Source organism: Triticum aestivum, chromosome 5B (assembly GCF_018294505.1).
Source record: "Triticum aestivum cultivar Chinese Spring chromosome 5B, IWGSC CS RefSeq v2.1, whole genome shotgun sequence".
NCBI classification, from domain to species: Eukaryota; Viridiplantae; Streptophyta; class Magnoliopsida; order Poales; family Poaceae; genus Triticum; species Triticum aestivum.
In genome coordinates, this window is record NC_057807.1 from 551,311,889 (window position 1) to 551,316,836 (window position 4,948).

General features: G+C 39.8%; 1 long non-coding RNA gene across 1 annotated transcript; it reads left to right on the forward strand.

Moving 5' to 3' along the window:
• Positions 1 to 6: 6 nt before the first annotated feature.
• On the forward strand, positions 7 to 2,605 carry LOC123116885 (uncharacterized). The gene is made up of 5 exons (XR_006457226.1): positions 7 to 206; positions 473 to 524; positions 1,144 to 1,232; positions 1,310 to 1,384; positions 1,473 to 2,605. It is a non-coding gene; the product is annotated as an uncharacterized lncRNA (long non-coding RNA).
• Positions 2,606 to 4,948: the final 2,343 nt, after the last annotated feature.

The following is a 4,948-nucleotide window of genomic DNA, read 5'->3' on the forward strand; positions in this document are numbered from 1 at the left end:
CCTGGACCTTCTCCCCTTTCTATCTTGTACTAAGTTTCAGTGCCGTTGAAGCACGAGCGCCCCTCCTCTCCTCTGAGTTGCGCCGAACGAAGACGCCATTGCCGCCGGCGAGCGCGTAAATGTAGCGGTGTTGTGTTGTAGCTGCAGGGAACGACGAGGAACTACCCAAAAAAGCCGGCTATCTTCTGCGCCTCAAGAATCTTAGGGTTTGTTCTCTTATCCCATTATCCATTTATTCATGGTCATATTTTGTTCTTCCGATTTGTGATTTTTCCCCAATTCATTCCAAACTAGTGTCATTGTGAACTTGAATAAGTAGTATGAGCACCAGATTTATGTATGAGATACACGACTGCAGATATTGTAGTGCAAAATAGCCTATGCAACTTGAATAAGTAGTGTTCTGAACCTTCATGTATTTTTTAGTATAGAAAACCATATTTGTGCGAAGTCTAAACAAAGATTTGTGCAGCTGTGCGGTTGAATAGAACCTGACCATCATCCTTTACAACTCAGGATCTGAGGTATGAGCACCGAATTTGATTGTTTTGTTATCCATGTACACTCATATTTGGTTCTTCCGGGCCATCAGTTTCCCATGTGTGTTTAAAGCCAGTGGCATTTGGGAATATGAATAGTATGGGCATGAAATTGATGCGTCGGATGTAGATATAATGGTGAAATTGTAGTAATAATCACAACAATCAGTGTGTGTTCTGTTCCTTTGTATACAGTTTTCATATGCCTTTGCTAACTTAATAGTAAGGTGTGCGCATGAACAACTCAGCATGTATGTGAAAGAAAAGATTTCCTAGGAGCATGCTACATGGCAAGAGTGGGTTAGTTATTGGTTGTTCATGCGGGTTTCTTGTAAATGAACTAGTAATGTACTATACGAACTTCTTCCACATAGCTGATATGAAATGGCGACGGCATTTGAAATGTTCAATTGAACTTTCTATGGTAATGCTAGTTGTTCATGTTCCTCGTTTTGTAAAACCCTTGATCATGTTCAATTAAACTTTCTATGTAATTACTAGTTGTCGATGTTCCTCATTTTGTCTTGTTGCAACTGCAATCCACATTGTCCATATGCTAAGTAAAAATCTTGATGTTTTATGGTTATACTTGCACAAAAATAAGCAACCATGGAGTCCATGGGAAGTGCTACTCTAAGCATTGGGTCAACTACGGCAATGGGAGTTGAAGATGATGCCAACAGCTTCGCCCTGGTAATTTATTTGTTGTATTGGTCGCTGACGTACATCACACCGTTTCTGTCAGCTGACGGATTTTCTGAAATTTCTAGGGCACGATCCATCAGGTCGAAAATGATGGAAATAGCTACCACACGCCAACACGAACTAGGAGTCTTCCGTTTTGTGTAAGTAGTTTTTTTTTCTCATATCCAATGCATGCGCTGTAGTTTATGAACTGGACATCTTTTTTATTTTGCATATCCACGGGTCAAGATATGAGCCCGAGTGTGATCCTAATTTACAACCCAAAATTGGTATGCAATTTGACACCTGGGAGGAAGGTATGGCATTCTACAAAATGTATGCTCATGAAGTCGGGTTCTCAGTTCGCACATGGACGACACACAAAGATGAACATGGTGTAGTGTGGAAGAGGTTCGTTTGTGCTAGGGAGGGTTGGAGGAAGGTGGCCCGCGAAGAGGAAAGAATAAAGCCTAAGCGAAAATTCAAGTTAACCAGGTGTGGTTGTGAGGCTATGATTGGAGGAAGGTGGCTTAATGTAGATTTGAAGATTTGGTTTGCCTTTCTGTGTTACTGTCAATTGTAGCCAGCTTGCTATATGCCATGCTCATGTGACTACTTTCTGAATTAGTGCAACCTTATTACTATGTGTATTGAGCACTGTCCATTTATTTTCCTCTGTTTTTTGTTGCTCTGTATTTTAGCATCATCATCTGAAAATATATCAAGATAAGTGAGAACATATTCATCTGTAATCCTATTAAGGTAACCATCACCATGCTTTCTATTTTAAGTTTGTGAACCTGGAAATGGTATGACTGGTATATCTCTTTTCAAGTAGCAATGTTACTCTGGATGCTCTTATTTAGATTGTATATGAAGGCATGTCTCATCTTCATGTAACTACCCCGTGATTGCTAATTTTTTGACGTTGGCAAAAAATGCAAAATTTTCATGTAATTTATTATTCGTGCAAGTAGAAAGCTCGACAGATATAACTTAGTAATATTAAGTACAAAAGAAGCAACTTTATTAGTAACTGTTGTGATGATTTTTGTTTGTAAGTGGACAAAAGAGCTTTTGTTTTGTAAAATTTTACGGAGTTAAGAGTGGTCTTGAGCTTCCTGTAGTGATTCTGGAGAAGCCTACCTAGGATCAGATTAGCTCATCTGGTCTGGAGTAGTAGTCTTGAGTCTGGAGCCTGGAGTGCATAACTTGAGCAGTGGCAAAATTTACCTTTATTAGCAAATGACCAGGCATGTTGAACCTTGGAAATTATTGAATGAGGTTAGTTCTCGTGTTCTGCTCCAGGTACATGTCTGGAGCTGGTTAAGTCCAAATTGTTTCTCTCTGTAATGTATAGAATTACTTAAGCTCATGCCCCCTTGGAGGTTAACTGAATTGTATCTATGTACATGGTGATCCATCTTAACAGTTGTTTGACTCAATTTTTAGGTGAATAAACAGAGTGGACAGGACTTATGTACATCTGCACTTGCTTTCTTTTCCTCTTTCTTTTGTAAGGAACACTTTAACTTATCGTGAACCGACGAATCTGCGATATGGTTGTTCTCTGAAAAAGAATGACATTTCCCAGATTTTTATATGACAGGATTAAGAGATGCTTTTGTATGGGAGTATTGATAATTCATATGATGTGTCATACTCTGGAGAAGTTGCACTAAGGCTTCAAGATGTACTAAGTATACTCAAATTAGAATAGGATTGTAAAAACTCCAAATTTTTTGACACGGCCACTGTCACACACCACTGTCATATACACGTTTGGAAACAGTGTGCATATATATAGAATGAAACCACAATTGTACATACAGTGTGATTTCTCGGATGCGAGCACAGGCGCAAGCATCAGACTTACATAAAAAACAGTTGGAAAAAATAGTGATAGCCACAGGTTGGCCAGAGTACAAGCAGAATCATCAGCCAAAAATAAAAATGTCATCCAGCAGTCGCGCTTGAAGATTGAGCATTAGCGCGGATGGGAAATCATAACATGGTTCCTTCTGGATGATCCAAGGCCTCGACCTCGCTTGCACATCCTGTTAAGAATCATCTATTAAAATCAATATCTCCAATTACAGTTTGCACGTACTACAGTTACATGTATCAAGAATTGGTAAAATAACTCCTGGACATCTACGCTAGATCAGTATTTTTTTTTTTGAGGGAAGATCAGTATTGTTGATTTCAAAAGCATTCTTAAAACACAGCAAATATAATCTACTCCAGGCACGTCCGCTAACTCCCTATTAACCATTTTTTCACATACAAGTCATAACATTCATGCACAAATGTTACTTTAAAGCTTCCATGGACTACGGCGGCACAGGAGAGAAGAAATGGCAGAGGGAGCGAGACGATGAGAGAGAGGTCTCGTACAAAATCGGGCAAGGGGAGGAAGACGATGTGAGTCAGATCGCTAGATTTACATGTACTACAAGGACAAATTTGCAAATGTACCAGCAGCCCATCACCGCACCAAATCCTGTCCCTCTCTTTCGAATCCAATGGCCCGTACATCGCTGGTGCATCTGGTGCATCAGTTTGGTCGTTTCACCAGATACATTCTCAGGTGTAGTAAATTGGAAGAGTCATTCAAGACATTAAGTTAACTCTTTCGGTTTTGAGCTGGAAAATGTGGGTAACTTATCGGCACTATGATAAGAGTAGCAAGCGCTTTGTCTATTGGACTAACTTTAGAAACTTTCCAAGTTAACCTCCATAGTTGATCCAAGGATCTAAATATTGTCTAGAAGAGCGTAGTAGCCTTCAAATTATTATTACCTGCAACATGCTTTCTATCTCGGGGATATTCCGTTTTCAGAAAAAAAATCTTTCTATCTGCATCATTTTTTTTGTAACTTGTTTGTGCTCCAACATGGCATATCACTGAGGCACAACATGCTAGCATTGGCGGCAAATATAAATTAAGAAAATGGAACGTGGATGTCTTTTATCATAGATAGATCCTTGTGTTCATCAATACCATTTAGAAAAGCAAACACGAGACTTACCAAAAAGAAAAATGACGGCAACAAATGTAACCAGTAGGAGAAACAATAAATTAAGTCACTAGGAGACCACGATCACTTACGAGTCATTGGGCAGTACAAGAAAACAACCCAAAAGAACCAAGCTCCAACTGCGAGAAGGATGTGCGTACGGGGCTGAGCTCCCAGGAAGATTTGGAAGCGATGTACATTGGTAGTGATCATTGCAATGTGCGATGTGCAGAAACATCTTAGCCTCGGTATGAGGGGACGTGTTGCATGTTATAGGCAGGGGCGCAATAACCCTGAGGCGCATACAGTTGAGATCTTACAGAAGACTTGGAGAAGAAGAGAGAAGAAGAGATAGAATAGGTTACAAGAGATAAACATGAACCAACTACCTAGCTATCTCTATCAATATGGTTGGACTCCTGATGCGGCTCATGAGGTTGGTGCGGCAGCCAAGGCAACATGACAGGTTATGTTTAACACCCTCCCGTAATCACAACTTCATCAAGTTGAGATTATGCTTGAAGTCTTCAAAGCTTTTGGTAGGCAATGGTTTTATGAATCCATCTGCAATTTGATCTCTAGAATGCACAAACCGAATATCAAGTTGCTTCTTGGCAACTCTTTCTCTCACAAAGTGAAAATCTATCTCAATGTGCTTTGTTCTGGCATGAAAAACTGGATTAGCAGACAAGTACGTTGCATCTA